The following is an 18559-nucleotide window of genomic DNA, read 5'->3' on the forward strand; positions in this document are numbered from 1 at the left end:
TCTACTGTCACAGGATCATCTGCAACAGATGAAAACAGGTTAACTCTGTGATCCATCCCAAGGTGGTCTACTCTACTGTCACAGGATTATCTGCAACAGATGAAAACAGGTTAACTCTGTGATCCATCCCAAGGTGGTCTACTCTACTGTCACAGGATTATCTGCAACAGATGAAAACAGGTTAACTCTGTGATCCATCCTAAGGTGATCTACTCTACTGTCACAGGATCATCTGCAACAGATGAAAATAGGTTAACTCTGTGATCCATCCCAAGGTGGTCTACTCTACTGTCACAGGATTATCTGCAACAGATGAAAACAGGTTAACTCTGTGATCCATCCCAAGGTGATCTACTCTACTGTCACAGGATCATCTGCAACAGATGAAAACAGGTTAACTCTGTGATCCATCCCGGGGTGGTTTGCTCTACTGTCACTTGATCATCTACAACAGAAGATAACGTATTAACTCTGTGATCCATCCCAAGGTGGTTTGCTCTACTGTCACTTGATCATCTACAACAGAAGATAACGTATTAACTCTGTGATCCATCCCGAGGTGGTTTGCTCTACTGTCACTTGATCATCTGCAACAGATGAAAATAGGTTAACTCTGTGATCCATCCCAAGGTGGTCTACTCTACTGTCACAGGATTATCTGCAACAGATGAAAACAGGTTAACTCTGTGATCCATCCCAAGGTGGTCTACTCTACTGTCACAGGATTATCTGCAACAGATGAAAACAGGTTAACTCTGTGATCCATCCCAAGGTGGTCTACTCTACTGTCACAGGATTATCTGCAACAGATGAAAACAGGTTAACTCTGTGATCCATCCCAAGGTGGTCTACTCTACTGTCACAGGATTATCTGCAACAGATGAAAATAGGTTAACTCTGTGATCCATCCCAAGGTGGTCTACTCTACTGTCACAGGATTATCTGCAACAGATGAAAACAGGTTAACTCTGTGATCCATCCCAAGGTGGTCTACTCTACTGTCACAGGATTATCTGCAACAGATGAAAATAGGTTAACTCTGTGATCCATCCCAAGGTGGTCTACTCTACTGTCACAGGATCATCTGCAACAGATGAAAATAGGTTAACTCTGTGATCCATCCCAAGGTGGTCTACTCTACTGTCACAGGATTATCTGCAACAGATGAAAACAGGTTAACTCTGTGATCCATCCCAAGGTGGTCTACTCTACTGTCACAGGATTATCTGCAACAGATGAAAACAGGTTAACTCTGTGATCCATCCCAAGGTGGTCTACTCTACTGTCACAGGATTATCTGCAACAGATGAAAACAGGTTAACTCTGTGATCCATCCCAAGGTGGTCTACTCTACTGTCACAGGATTATCTGCAACAGATGAAAATAGGTTAACTCTGTGATCCATCCTAAGGTGATCTACTCTACTGTCACAGGATCATCTGCAACAGATGAAAATAGGTTAACTCTGTGATCCATCCCAAGGTGGTCTACTCTACTGTCACAGGATTATCTGCAACAGATGAAAACAGGTTAACTCTGTGATCCATCCCAAGGTGATCTACTCTACTGTCACAGGATCATCTGCAACAGATGAAAACAAGTTAACTCTGTGATCCATCCCAAGGTGGTCTACTCTACTATCACTGGGTCATCTGCAAAAGATGACATCAGATTAAATATCTTTTTTTGGTGGATTCTGCAAAAGCAGGTATTCAATGATGAATAAGTGAAAAATCTTAAGTTTTAAGCAGAAGCTTGGTCAAGTTGCACATAATTTTCAAGGTATTAACAGGAGAAGTGCAGTGTTAGAAAAATTATAAACCTTTAAAATTCCTTTTGAAGGATTTTAAATACAGGATATTTTTAGATTTATTAAAACATGGCATGAGTAACCGCGGGCAGACAGACAATCAGACAATTACACAGAAAAGAACTGTTTACATCCCCACGACAGACAAAAGTGAAATTGTGCCATTCTACTAAGTGATAGACTTCAATTCAAGACCAGATCCCATTAAGTGATCATTATCATTAAGGAGTTTATTAACAGAAGTGGCCTTAACAACTCAGGTTATTAACTGTTATTAACTGAGTTTATTAACATTGAGTTTATAACTCAATGTTGCCTATATAGAAATGAAGTTTAATCCAAAATGTTAAGACTACAGGTCAGTTAGATCTCACAAAATCATGCGGATAGACATGTCTTGAAACAGACAATATTCCAGCCTCTTGGGTGACAGGCTTCACTAAAGCTTAGCCAATAACAATCAGAAGAGAAAGTATTACAAATAAAGGCTTTATTAACACGTTTGAAACTTATAATCACCAAAGTAGTTTCTCATAAGTAGTTTTTAAATAAATTACTTTATGTTGTTTCCACCGGTCAGGGTTGGTTTTAAAGTTACTTCTTGGAACTGTGTAGACTTGCTTTATTATATTTTCTTGAATCTCTGTAACACCTTGATGGCTATATCTTTTCCGATGAAGTTCAACTTTGGGGAAAAATATTCTTTTTGGAATATTGGAAATCATGGAATTTTCCCCATACAACTACTATGTACTGTATTCCTAACTGAAAATTAAAAATTTATTTAGTTGTTCTTAAAAGTTTTTCTTGGTGTATTTAAACAACAAAAGGGATGTTTAAATATTTATTTCTCTCTACATACCATCAAAATGTGATGATGTTAAAGAGCATAGAAATAAAACACTAATGTCAAGGAAGTAATCATTGTACTAGGTGACACAGTTTTTTAAGTCAGATAAAGTATACACACACTTCAAATCATCAGAGTTTTATTTTACTAAGAAGGTAAAATACCAATCTGCTACTATTAATCAATTTTGTAAACAATTACAAATAAGGCAAATTTACCAAATAAAGTAAAACCAATTATAGGGATATTAATACTTAAATACACCTCCAAAAATAACGGACTTCAACATCAATTAAATACAGGATATTTTAAGTAATTAATTTTTACGATATCTCCAGTTTTAGTCACTCGACTGGAAAGTAAACCATGTAATACCATTAATGTTACCAGTGGAAACGCACAAGCTGATTAAGCAATCTCTGAATAGAAGGGCAGTATTTACCGAAGGAGAAAACTAACGTTGAATTATACAAAGACAGTAATCCCCACTCTCTGCTGACAAATGCCGAATAAAGCTTCTGAAACGGATGAGCTTACTTTCTTCACAATTAGCTGTACTTTCCACTTTGGTATTTTCACTATTCCATTCTTTTATTTATTTTCAGTATGTTTTTACACCTGTCAATTGACTGGTTATAATAGTTTTATTGGTTTTTGTGACGTGGTATTACAATTTTAAATGTTATACTTATTATTTTTCATTATATTGGTTTTGAATGAATTGATTATTAATTAGTTAATTGTTTATACTACTCAATTGATTTATATATAAAAAAAGATTCAATATATTTAAAAATAACACTATTTTTTCAAAGAACACATTCTAAATTTTAAATATGTACACACATACCTATCAATACAGATTAAATAAATAAACAGTTTTATTATTTAAACATATTCGAACTAATTTATAAATTCTAGTATACAATATTTTGATAGTCAATTTAATAATTACAAACAATATTTAATTGCCAGATCTGCATTAATATATGAACTTTATTACACTCATATAACACGTATTTAATTAAAGACATTTATTCCACTGATAAGTTTAACTAATGAAATTAATAATATTTATGAATAAAGCTTAATACAATGTCAATACAATATTACAATTATTTTGTTAAAGAGCACTTTTCATAATTTCTTAACAAACCTACAACAAAATCCATTTTTTCTCAAAAATTTTATTGACAATGTGTGAAACACTTAAGACACCAAAAACTAAATCAATATCACTAAAATTAATTGCTTATAAACAAAAAGTCTATGTGATTGTGAACTCATTAACCCGTTTAAAAGCAATAGACATAATAATTTATAGTGGTATTTATAAAAGAATATCAAATGTTTTAGTTACTGTACAATATATTGTAACAGGTCAAATTACGACATTTGAATATTCGCGGGGAATTGGCAGACTGTGACGTCAATGAATCGGCAGACTGTGACGTCAGTGAATCACATGTTGTCGGAATTGAGATTTATTTAATAACGAAGAAATTTATTGAACTTTATTCGGGAAAAGATTTGATTAATTAAAATGAAGTAAACATAACCAAAATTCGTGTTTTACAAAAACATTAAATAGAATTACGCAGAAAAGCCAATTGTGGTATGAATGACTTGTATATTGATGACGTCATAAAGCACATGTTGCTAAAAATTTAAATAAAAAGCTTTGAAAAAATAATAAAAAGAAAATAGAAATACTTAAATTGATTAATTATAGTAAACGTAATAAATTTCGACAATTATAAAAAAAAAGAATTAAATTAAATTTATTCGTGAAGACGCTGATTTGAACGAGAGAGGGGATGAGTATTGTTTTGAGTCGGTATCCGTCGTTTTATATGGAGATTCGCTCTTCTTTCACCAGACTTGAAGCAAGGAGGTTGTGTTAGTTCTCCTGGGATAGTAATGATCTGTTGTATAGTATATTGAAATTTAATCAAGGATGGGATATTGTTTAGACTTTTAAAATTATCAAAGCACTGCAAGCTAGCATTGGGCAAGATGGCGACCGATACCATGATGAGCAACATGGTACAACAACGTGCCACTGGTGACAAGGGGCGTACAACTACATGGTGAGTCAATAACTCTAAAGGACTGACTTTCAGCAAATTATCGCAACCAACGTGGGGGTGACACATAGCAAATTGGCGTTATAATCTGCCACTCTCATCAAATTGACATCACTTCAAATCTGAAATACATCAATATTATTAAAAGAAATAAAGTTGTTATGAGCTTTACAAATTTTAAATCTGAACAAATATTGAGACTTTATGAGAGAAGTATGGTTTTTTCTGAGTTTGGCATGATAAATTGGATTTATATATAGTTGGGCTACGTTTAAAATTAAGTAAAATATATGAATTGAAGTACATATAATTAGATTATAACTTATATTTTCATAAAATATATCACTTCCATCAAGAGGATTCATAAAATATAATGAACATAATCGAGTAGATGGTCGGCTTTGAATCTTCAAGGTCTGTCACACCTTTAAAACATCAGAATTTTCAGAAGTCGCACGTAAAATGTATATTTGTAATTATGTATGACGACCTAAATGGATACACTACAGTTTGAAAACAATTGTTAAATAAGATGTGTAATAAACTAAAATTCCACTTTTAAAAACACTCATTTACTATTTAAAAATGTAATCTACATACTTCTAGATATTCTAGATATACATTTAGTTTTTAAATTAACAATAGTTAGAATAAAAATGGTAACCTTAATTTGTTAAACTTTAATTTTTTTTATTTCCCTAATGTTACTGCAACAAAATTTGTTTGTGTTTCCTTTTTGATTAAAATAATTACCATATATTTTTATTGAATAACCTTTTAAAGTATTTAAAATACTATAGAACAAATCACAATTTACATATTATATTGAATGCTTATTGTAGTTAAACATTTTCGCAGCTACACTGTTTGGACAGTAGGTACAGAAGATGAGGTTTCTAGGATGTCAGTATTCATTTCTGGTTATGAAAAAATCATTTTAGAAGTTCAAAGCATATTTTGAGCGTAATTGTACAATTAAAACAAACATTTAATACTCATCATTAACTAAATAGTACAGGTCTAGCTTAAGACACTGTAAATATTTAAGTTAGGTTATTATGTTTATTGACACCATTTCATGTTTGAATCCATTTGTTTACAAAAAAATTTTGAATAAAGTTTTTTATACCATCAACTAAATTAATGCTTATGAAATTTAGTTTTACCACCACAAAGTAGTGTACAACACAAAAAGTAGAAGCAAATCATTTTTTTTTCATTTATGGCTACTTTGTTTGGCAATAAACATAATTTGAAGGTGGAATCCTACATTTTAATTGCTTGTGTAGTGTACATAGGGGATGATGGTGTAGGGGGGGGGGGGGTCTTGACTGGCGTTATTTCAACTTTACGGGACAGAGTGGGTGCTCAATAACAACAGCAGTTTGGATGCCCGGATAATCTGGATACACTGGGATTGACATTTGATTTATTTCCTGTGCAGCTGAAAATCACTCCAGACTAAAAATTCCCATACCGAACTAGTTGTTATAAACTTTTTCGCAGTACCCACAAGCAGGACAAGTACGGTGTGCCTCCTCCACATACAGGCTGGTAATCTATACTATTATACAAAAATCTAAAGTTGTCTATCTGTGTGTGTTTTTTCACTCTACCACATAAAAACTACTGAGCCAATTGTACTGAAATTTTACACGAACATTCTTAGGGTCCCTGGTTAACATACAGGCCTATTCATATTTCAAAAATCCCTCCGGGCTACGTTTCACTGTTCTCTAAGGTTGTGAAAAATCCCATCTTGACCTCTTAAGTTGTAAAATATTAATTTAGAGAGCCTGTTAAATATAATCAAGTAGTCTGACTAAACAATGTTTTCTGGCAGCATAACCATTATGTTAATTAATTTAACTACTATTTTCAATTAATAATCATGAAAGCATGTAGTAACCTTGATAGTAACAAGACTTCTTATTTCAACCTTTTCTGCAGCCACTGTTAAGCAGATTAAGAAAATATTCAATTATGAAAATTTAAAAATTGGGTACTTTTAACTGGTGATTTTAGCAAAATAATAAGTATGCAGTGTTTGGTCAGCAGATTAATGCAGATATAAAAGACAAAGTTACTACCTTACTTTTACTATAAATTTAAAGACTGATATAAAACCCATCTTAGTTGTCATTTGACAGAAGTAGGCTTCTCAGACTGTGTACATATTTACTTGATTGGGGAAACAAGTTGAAATCAACCAGAGCACAAAATAATACTATGACCAGTAAATTACAATAGCCATAAATGTACACTCTTTGACATACTTTCTTAGTCGTGGCAAAAAGGCAAACTCACCATTGGCATTGGGAGCATGAATCACTAGAACCAGAAGTGCTCATACACATGCAAAGCCTATGAAATTGTATGCAAAGCCACGAGTATCGGCTAGTTCATTTATAAAACACATGGATCTATTCATTCTGTAAAGTTTTGCAACGACTGTTTGAAGACATACTGTGTATAATTAAAATATAGTAGAGATACAGAGAGACAGCTGACAGTGTTGCGTGTACACTTAAAAACACGAACATAAATCTAACTATTGTAAAATTTAATGTAAGTAATACAATATAATGTCAACACACTAAAAACTCTTGACAAAATCTATTACATTTGTTCAATTAATATGAATAAAGAGGCCTAGAGGAGTGTTAGATTGAATAACTGTACGTTTATGTACAGGCCACTCTGTTGAGTAAGACCAGTTGTCAACTACGAGTATTTTCTGCATCAAAAATATCTACTAGCAGTAGGCCTTTAGTGTATATAAATTTCACATGCAAGACAATATTAGTGTGCCTTCACCCTTCATTTACATACTCCGCAATTTGCAGAGCAGATGTGTACAGCAGAAAGTAGTGCAGTACCTGCAGGAAATATCTTTGAAGGCAAACACTTTTTGACCAATGGAAAAAGTTTTATCATTATATAAATTTTATATTGTAAAGTTATCAAAGAATGGTCCAAAAGTGACAGAGTCTAATTCTTTACAATGTGGGTAGTTATTAGCTTATTATACAGATATAACTGCCTTAATTATCATTTTACAAATATAATACATTACAAACTATACCATGAATTATAAACCATTGAGAGAGTACAGCACCATCTCATGAGTGATCTATCAATTTGAGTTGAGATAACAGAACTTTGTCATAAATTATAAATCACTGAGAGAGTACAGCACCATCTCATGAGTGATCTATCAATTTGAGTTGAGATTACAGAACTTTGCCATAAATTATAAATCACTGAAGGAGTACAGCGTCATCCCATGAGTGATCTATCAATTTTGAGTTGAGATTACAGAACTTTGTCATAAATTATAAATCACTGAGAGAGTACAGCACCATCTCATGAGTGATCTATCAATTTGAGTTGAGATTACAGAACTTTGCCATAAATTATAAATCACTGAGAGAGTACAGCACCATCTCATGAGTGATCTATCAATTTGAGTTGAGATTACAGAACTTTGCCATAAATTATAAATCACTGAAGGAGTACAGCGTCATCCCATGAGTGATCTATCAATTTCAGTTGAGATTACAGAACTTTGCCATAAATTATAAATCACTGAAGGAGTACAGCGCCATTCGATGAGTGATCAATCACTCTGATTTGAGAATACAGAACTTTGCCATAAATTATAAATCACTGAGAGAGTACAGCGTCATCCCATGAGTGATCTATCAATTTGAGTTGAGATTACAGAACTTTGCCATAAATTATAAATCACTGAGAGAGTACAGCGTCATCCCATGAGTGATCTATCAATTTGAGTTGAGATTACAGAACTTTGCCATAAATTATAAATCACTGAAGGAGTACAGCGCCATCCGATGAGTGATCAATCACTCTGATTTGAGATTACAGAACTTTGCCATAAATTATAAATCACTGAGAGAGTACAGCGTCATCCCATGAGTGATCTATCAATTTGAGTTGAGATTACAGAACTTTGCCATAAATTATAAATCACTGAGAGAGTACAGCGTCATCCCATGAGTGATCTATCAATTTGAGTTGAGATTACAGAACTTTGCCATAAATTATAAATCACTGAAGGAGTACAGCGCCATCCGATGAGTGATCAATCACTCTGATTTGAGAATACAGAACTTTGCCATAAATTATAAATCACTGAGAGAGTACAGCGTCATCCCATGAGTGATCTATCAATTTGAGTTGAGATTACAGAACTTTGCCATAAATTATAAATCACTGAGAGAGTACAGCGTCATCCCATGAGTGATCTATCAATTTGAGTTGAGAATACAGAACGTTGCCATAAATTATAAATCACTTAGAAAGTAGAATACTATGCCATGTTTGATGTTATTTCTGTATTACACCATAAATTCTAGGTTCTAACTTGTGCAAGATCACAGAATTAACACACAAATTTGAGATTCGCTACCTGTTTTGCCTTTTGGTCCGCAGTCACAAATCTTAGATGCCATAATCATAACTTCCACATAACAGATACTACAACCTAAAATTCAGTTTCATCAGTGTTGATACATGTTTGTCCTTACAACAGCTGTAGGGTACGCAAGGTGACAGCTGTGGACAAGATGATTAACGATGGGATATACAACCTTGCCAACTCAATGTTGGACACTTTGCCAACAGCAGACCTCAATGAACATTAGGACATCACAAAACTTGGCTCAAGGTTAGACGGCCACTTCCTTCTGTCAGCGTCCCAACTGCAAAGAATTTTTAGTTTGTTTTTCAGTTGTCTTGTTAGTTATGAAAAAACCCGCCTTTTATTTCATCCTGTTCTCTTCTATCCTGGTCTTTAATCACTTTCTATGTTCCTTGATTCATTATTAATTTAGCAAGTTTGTCGTACTTTACAATGTCTCCTTTGATTCTTGACCCACTGAATTAATATCACTGGGTATCACCTAACGCAATGAGTTATATAAGTATATTCACTTGGAAAACATGTACCAGATATTAGATCTATCATTTATATTACTGCTATCGATATTTTCCTCGGAATATTCTTCAAAACATCCCAATGTACAATACAATTCTAACTAAACCTGTCCGTCCAATTTTATCTTGTAACTAGTAATGCACAACTATTGTTAATCTTAGTTTGATTTTCTAAGAGGATAAAATTTGGCTTTGATTAGTTACTAAGCGTTTATATCTACTACTGATATCAGCTCAAAAGTGTCATTTATACTGAAGGATAAACAAACTATTAACTACTAGTTGATAATTCCAGTCACTAAACTGTCAATCATCTGCAACAGATTAAACAACAGCTTGACAAGGATTAAGTTGCAGTACATTTGCGAGTTACATCTAGAGCTCTGAATGTATTCAACCGTCGACAGCTAACGAACAGAACAGTATTTTTTTGTTTCATTCACGACCGTTTGTGGTTTAATTAAAGTTGTTAATTGGGTCAACACAGCCTTTCATACGCCACTCTTTTTCTGCAGCACAACACTCGTTGCGAGTACTGTATTTCTCTCGTGACTATAGCAATAAATGACTCGCACAACAATGAAATAAAATTCAACGAACACTTCTAAATAAAGGTATATTTTCAGTTGATAGGTTTACAATATTGTACAGCTGGAATAAAGGTTTATAAAATTTAGATTGGCACTCCCTTATTTTTTAATTTTAAACAGTAATGCCACAGAAAATGTATAGTACCGTATGTTAATAAGCTGAAATTACGACCCCCACATTGACATCATCATTACAAACAACTTTGCATCTGCTGCCTAACACACCACGGTACATTATAATGCTCTGCTCAGTGGCCTCATATTAGAAATATTACAGTGAATAAAGTTTTACAGTACTTCCATGTTGGCTAATGCGCATGCACCATTCTGGGGGGTTAAGAGCTCCCTGTAGTGAAATGACCCTATATTTTATCCCATAACAATGATATTAAACCTGAAACACTTTCATGCCATTATTTCTGGTTGTTGAATTATGAGAGATTTCATTTTGAAGATAGCACTGTTACAAATCCAAATACTTTTTAGTTTTTACGATATTTTTATTGATTGTTTAGAAAACAAATCTCGAACTTTTTTTTTACTTTTCCAATAAAATACACAATAAGTATACACACTTTAGAAGAAAAACTAAGACATTTAGACGTGTATTAGTCACATTTAAAACAAATAAGCACCTCCAATAATTCTGTATCCAAATAAGGACATAAAAAATTCGAGGTTTCAAATTGTTCTTCGCTAACTGTAAGTCAATTGTGTTATCATATTACAGACTCTTTTAGGATAAGTATTTCTAAAGCAGTACATTCAGATTACGTGCAATTTATTTTACACAAACGTTATAACATTTCCAGGTGTCCAATGAAACATTTTAAAAACTAAAATTAAAAAGTGCAGTAACAATGATGACATTCACAAACTCTTATTGAGGTTCCACACAAATTTTTGACCAATCCATCCCCTGCAGGTAGATAAACTTGACAAAAATTAATGTGGCAAAATGTCATGGATCAAATACACGTGTTAAACGCGAGTTTCGCCATAACTGAGAGATCAACTGATGCGTTAACCCCATGTCTGGAACACAAGGACACTACAGACGATGACGTTACGATGCACACAATTAGCGAGTTGTTGTACCTCGTTAGTCCGCAGTTACAAACTATATTAAAGATGTCGCCTTTGCGACAATAAAATTATATTTATGAAAATAAAGTTAAAAAATATTGGGCAATTCATATTTCATATTTTTTAACACATTATATAATAGAACAAAATTTGACAAAATTATGGTCAAACCAAACTTTAAATAACTGTCCAATATCAAATGTTTTTAATATTTTTATATTCTGTAATTATTATTACATTATAAAGGGGTTGTTTAGCAGAGATGAATACTAATGGGAAAAATCCTGGTATCAGTTACAACAGACAGTCCTTATTTTTGGGCTTTGGGCTTTACTTGACGTTCATCTTAATTACACTTTAAAACGATGTACATCCTGAGTATGCTTAAGTTAAATTTTTTTGCCGAACTCCTTGTAGACCATCTTCCATTGGATGTGAAGAGTCATTTACTACCTTAAAAACTCTCTCTTAGGTCCAGTATTCATTTACTAAGTTTAACTTTCACAACTTGAGCCAAGATAAGAATATTAAACCATCTAGAACAGGACCTACATTGTAAATGTTTCAAACTTTAAACCAGCATAATCTTTTAAACATTGAACCCTTTGAGGTAGGATTTGTAGCATTGTACTCTACTAATAAAGACCTTTAATTTTATGTACTACTACTATGCTCTGTAATGTAATAATGTACCTATAATATAATGCTTTACCTGTAATCGTTCAGAATTATCAAGGCCTTGTAGGACTTTTTACACCCTTTATATGTGCACACACACAGGGGTGCTGAAAACTCTTGTCTAATATTTTCTGTACTCATAAATGTACAAACACAAAGCTTTTTACAATGACATAGGGCATAAAATTAAACTTTTTGATGCAATCACTAGCTCTTCACCACTCAAAGGGATGGCCCGTAAGGAGTTGGTGGAAAATCTTAAATATAAGCATAGGTCAATATGCATATCATTTCAAAGGTTTTAATTAGTAGAATATAATGCCGCAAATTAGACCACAAAAGGTTAATCCTAAACAAAATGGTGGCGCTCGAAAGTTTCAATTCTGATCTTATGTGTAAGTTCAAAAATGGCTTAATTTTATTGTAACCATATCAGATGAAGCTACAAAACTTCACATATGATTACTGTACATAAACACCTACGTTAAGATGTATTCAGTGTCCTGCTATTCTTCTATGTAAACAGTCCATAAGGAGTCAGTAGAAAACATTTAAAGTAAGCGTAGGTTAATATGCATATCATTTTAAAGGGCTAGAATATGATGGCAGTACAAAATTTTAAAAGTTAACTGTAAATTCCGCAGAAAGTTCAGGAAGTTGCTTTAATTTTGTGTTGCTATTGGTACTAACCACTTGAAATTTGTAATTTGAAATTAAACTTACAATGATGCAAAGACCAGGAAATAGAGTTAATTTCATAACGCCAATGCACAATGGCCTTGTAACAGCAATTATGACTAGCCAAGCAATACTGAGTGGGTAGCTTCTTGGATGGCTGATCATTGTCCTTGCAAGCAGTCAACCTACCTGACTATTGATGTCTGTTCTAAAAGAGCCAGCTGTAGTTTTGAATTGTAGTACTCTACAGAACAATGTTACCCATCAAACACTTTTACCCACTCATATTTGGTCTTAGAATTATGGAAGATGTTTAATTTTCAAATACTTCTTTTAAAGTGTACACCTCTAAATATTTAAATAAAGTATAAACAAAATTGAATTTTTTTTAACCGATACAAATATTTAACAACTAAAAAACATTTGGGTGGCACATCAATTGCATCTTTAAAATGAGCTACCTCCCACGATTTCATAATTCTAAACCTAAAAATAAGAGTAATGAAGAAACACATTAAATATTTAAAAAATAAAAATAGTTTGGTACCATTTTAGTTGTATACCTTTGCAATGAGACAACTTCTATAATTCTACACCTAAAAATAAGAGTAATAAAGAAACACATGAAATAATTAAAAACTAAAAAGCGTTTTATTATATTATTATATATTATCCATATTAATTATATATCTTTAAAATGAGACAACTCCTGTAATTCTACTCCTAAAAATAAGTGCATGAAGGTGTTTATAGTTTAAAATTGTTCTTATAGGGCTAAAATAAAAATGGCTGCCAGTACAGCTGGCGTAATTAGTTTTGAATTATTTAACTTTTTTCTACTTTAAGGATTACTTTCGTCAGAGCTTATTAGAATAATGCCCTAAAGACATGGATATTATAAATTTTTTGTATTATTCCATGAAGAATTGTGGTTATTCTAATGAATAACTTGGGCCATCATGAAATCAGACAAAGACAAATGGCAGAAAGTAACTTACATTTTTTCACACAAATAATTGAAAAATTTATTTTTAAATGTATTTCATATCAGTCATTTTAAAATGTATTTCTCATAAGTAATTTCACTTGCCTTAGTCTTACAAAATTCTGCCTTAAATGCCAATAATCAGACGGTTAAAAGTGTCGCATTCAGAAAAAAGGCTTACGAAATACGCATATAAAAAAAATTATAATCCCACCTTAATACACACTTGGATTACTGTATTTATAAAATAAAATGTATTCTGTGTTGACTTGTTACTAAAAATGAAAACTTATTTTTAATTACGTACAACAATCCAGTAGCAATTAAAAATGCTGTATAAGTTGCCTGATTTAGCGACAAGTTTTAACATGCAGGCTTAAGAGGATTCACCAACAACCACCTACACAATACAGAGAGGAAAATTACAAACATGTCAAACCTGAGTTGTCTATTTCGAAAGCGAATTAGTTGGTTCGCCAGACACGGGAAGCCGTACTCATACAGAGAAAGCAGCTTACAACTCAAACTTCCGTAGATTATCCCGTCTCGTGCACCAACTGCCACTTATAGGTAGATGCTGAGATTCTCTGACAATGTTCGCTATTTCGTTTCAGGGATGATAAAAACCGCATTTACACTTATATTCACATTTAACATGGGTGTAGTTAGATTGTGATCTATGGTGGTGCAATTGTGGTGGAAGTGTAGTGTAGTGTAGTGCAGTTGACAGTTCCAGTTTTAAACGCAAACAAAAAGAGCCAGTGGCGTGTATAGAAAATTATTTCAGAGGGCGCTGGGTATTATTTTAGGTATATAATACCATCCAAAAAACTAGTACTCTGGAATCTTAACCCGGAAAATTGTTGAGCTTTCAGACCTAATACATGTGTTCTACCTTAAACAAACTAGCGGATGCAATTTTAATATTTACCTTTCATAATTTCGGGGGGGAGGGGAGAGGGAGGAGCCCCCTGAGCCCCACTTTACCGATGTAAAAAGCACATGTTAACTTTAGACCAACAAATGTTTCATGTATTTTACATTTTTTTTAAACGACAGGGTGAATGTTTTGGATGGTACCAATAAAATAACGTTATATTACTTCACATTATTACATGCAATCAATAAAAAATTTACTTGGACAAATATCATACAGTTGATTTTTGAATATACCATTAATATTGTACTAGTAATAAATATGTAATTGAACTAATTATTTAAAATTAACGAGTGTACATCATCATAAAGAAATAAGTTGGTATTGCTTAGTGGATGTCATATAATAGATCAGCTGATATTGTTTAATCCTTAAAGATTATACATTTAATTTATGAAAGTGAGGCAACTACTCTAAGATTAAAATATATGAAATCTCTGAACGTATGATTTAGTATAGTAAAGCTATCTATAAGCTTTAAAAATAAGAACTAGCTTCACCCAACAAAATATCTTCTACGTAATCCCCATATGGATGGATACAAGGTCTATTCTGTGGAAAGTCAAAGGTAACGGCTACACATATACAGGGTGTCCAAAAAGTTCTGGGTCGGTTAAATATTTTTCAAAATATTTAAAATATAGCTACAAAACCTTACACAAAGTTACTGGACATAAAAATCTATTTTATCACATATTCAGTGATCCGCTACTTCTTCAGGGGGGCGGCCCGCCAGGAGTCAGAAGAAAATCTTAAATGTAAGCATAGGTTGATATGTATATCAAATAAAAGATCTTTATTAGTAGAGTACAGAGCCGCAAACCCGACCTCAAACGGATAACCGAGTCAAAAATTGCAGCCGTTCAAAGATGTGTATTTTTTTACATTAACCCCAGTTGCAAACTCTAGCCATCTTTTAACTGCTGTCATTTTTGACTCGGTTATCCGTTTGAGGTCAGGTTTATGGCTCTGTACTCTACTAATAAAGACCTTTTATTTGATATACATATCAACCTATGCTTACATTTAAGATTTTCTTCTGACTCCTAGCGGGCCGCCTCCCTGAGGAGGTAGCGGATCACTGAATATGTGATAAAATAGATTTTTATGTCCAGTAACTTTGTGTAAGGTTTTGTAGCTCTATTTTAAATATTTTGGAAAATATTTAACCGACCCGGGACTTTTTGGACACCCTGTATGGTGTAACAAAACACTCTACACAAATCATTATTCTATTTACCAAGAGGAGCCGAAAAATAAATGCAACCAATTGTCTATATTCGTTTAGCATCTGTCTGTATTTGTTTTTTTAGTTATAAAAAATAAAAATTAAAAAACATACAGACAGACGATAAACGAAAATAAGTAGACCATCAGTTGAATTTAGTTTTTAGCTCCTCTTGCTTGGTTCATGAAACAATATCGTAAAGTTTGTATAGAGAATTTTGTTGTACACTGAATGTTATAACCGATCAGCTGATTATTCCTCATTAAGTTGTTTATTGTATTGAGAATGACTATCAGAACAACACATGTGTTGCAACAATTAGCTGTTTTAATCTAAACAAAAATATTCTTAAAAATTGGAATTTTTTTTGGAATTGGAATAAAAATTGGAATAATTTAAGATCCCTAAAATCGCTGAACAAATTCTTTTAATAGTACAGATTTTTCAAATATAAACTTGACTTATTACTGGTGATTTTAATGTAGATATCTTTAAATTTCCATTAAAATTAAACAGTTTGCCAGTTGAGTATACGTATAAACTTACAGGTATAATTGGCTAAATCCACAGTTTTACAGAAAATATTGTATTATTATTATTTCAATAAGATTCTTTTCACAGACAGCTAAATTACGACCGAACACTCAGAACGCATGGTTCAGTGGGAGACTACAATGTTGGCTCCCGGGTCTATTGTGTAAGTAGCTCCTCGTCTCGTGTGGTGTTCCTCTGTAAAGAAAACTAATTAAATTCTTTGTTCTCGTTTGAGGAAAAACGTAAAAATCTGTATTACACTTTGTTGCATTGCACTGTTGACGTTCCGTTCTACTGTAGCACATTGTGTTACTCTGCTCGACTGTTGTGTTACAATTCAACTACAGAGAGTGATACTTTGAATGTCGATATTGATTGTTTTTAAAGTTTAGTAGCTAATATTGTGTTTCAATTTTATATCCATCCAACAAACATTTGTTTGATGACCATGCAAGCTTCACCTAAAAATAATGAACATAAATCTAGATTATTTGGGAAACATATCAAACATATTTATATGATCAAATTTATTGTAATTTGCTATTATTCAATTACTAAATATACTTTACATACATTCATTTAGTAAAGTTTATTCATGGGAATCAGTGGTTGGTTGTTGCTAATTGTTTACTTACAGTATAATTTATCAAAACAATTTCACTATTTTTACATTTTGAATTTATACATTTTTTATTAACTGAACTTTATAATAAAATAAGGAATCTTTATTATAATAATAATAAATTTGTTTATTTGTCGCAAAACATGTTACATTCATTGATTAAGTCTGATTAAGTTACAGACTAAATAGCATTGTCTCTAAATAATATTTAATAAGTATAATTCAAAATACTATATATATATATAATAATATAAGACATTAATTGTCTAGTTCAGAATAACACTGATTATATCATGAGTTTATCTTAACACAATCATTAAAAGTTTATTTTGTTAATAGAAAAAAACTCATCAATATTATAGAAAGGGTTTTTTAACAGCATTTCATACAGTTTGTTTTATAAATTTTAAGAGGGTATTTTTCTATCAGATGTTTCAATTTGTTATGCACTTTTATGCCAATTAAAACATGACTATTCAAAGATTTGCTCAGTCGACAATACTCAATTAAAATGTTATTTCTGTTTATTTTGTTATAATTAAGTGTTTGTGTATGGTTTATTAAGTCCTTATTATTTAAAATGTAAACAGATAAGTCAAACAAATATAAATTAACTATTGTAAGAATTCCTTGGTTAATGAAAACAGGTTTACAATGATCGAGATATTCAGCTTTACCAACAATTCAAACAGGTTTCTTTAGAAGCACCAGTATTTCCTGAACTCTAGCACTATTTCCCCAAAGTATTAATCCATATCTCAAAACTGAATGAAAGTAGCCAAAATATGCAGTCCGAAAATAATTCTCACTTAAGCAGCAAGATAGACGTCTCAATAAAAAAATAATTCTAGATCATTTAGTAGACAGAAAATCGTATCGGTACTTTTCTTTACTGGTACAGTCTTTCCCTACAAGTCAAACAAAGAGCATATATCAACTGGGATACATTCAGTTGCTCCGAACTTTAGTCTTGACGCATTACCATACACCTCAATGCTTTGCTCCATACATCTATTACATGTCAAACCTTGTTCCAAAATATGTCGTTACAATCTTGAGAAGTGTCATCAGTGGTGCAATTATTACGTAGATAACAGAATTTCACATGGCAAAATGCCAAACTAGTATTAGACTGAATGTAGGTGCAATAGACATAATCCGCTGACTCCCTCATATGCTCTTGAAGACTACAATGACAACTCTTGAACAATGACTCTTGAACGCACTTTAAGAGACTCTGAAACAGACAGTCTCAGATGCTCAGAAATTACTTCTGTACATAAAATGGAGAAGATCCCAAATGAGATGGGACCGGACCTTAGCCTTACTGAAATTAAATGATTGAAACTATATGGCAGTGATAGTACGATTTTGGACATTTTCCACCATTATACAGTATGTTACAAAATATACAACACTACGTTTCAAGGACTGAAATCTAACCTCTTCTTCAGGTGTTAAAATCCTAACACATAAGAAACATATAAATTAATAAATATGCAGAAATGAACCGCA

At 32.5% G+C, this 18559-nt stretch overlaps 1 protein-coding gene across 1 annotated transcript in view; it reads right to left on the reverse strand.

The window, feature by feature from the left end:
* The window catches only part of LOC124366297 (Ca(2+)/calmodulin-responsive adenylate cyclase-like), a 241918-nt gene that overhangs the window by 118865 nt on the left and 104494 nt on the right, over positions 1-18559 (reverse strand). The gene's annotated exons all lie outside the window — the stretch shown is intronic.

The sequence above is a fragment of the Homalodisca vitripennis genome, chromosome 7 (genome assembly GCF_021130785.1).
Source record: "Homalodisca vitripennis isolate AUS2020 chromosome 7, UT_GWSS_2.1, whole genome shotgun sequence".
Lineage (NCBI taxonomy): Eukaryota > Metazoa > Arthropoda > Insecta > Hemiptera > Cicadellidae > Homalodisca > Homalodisca vitripennis.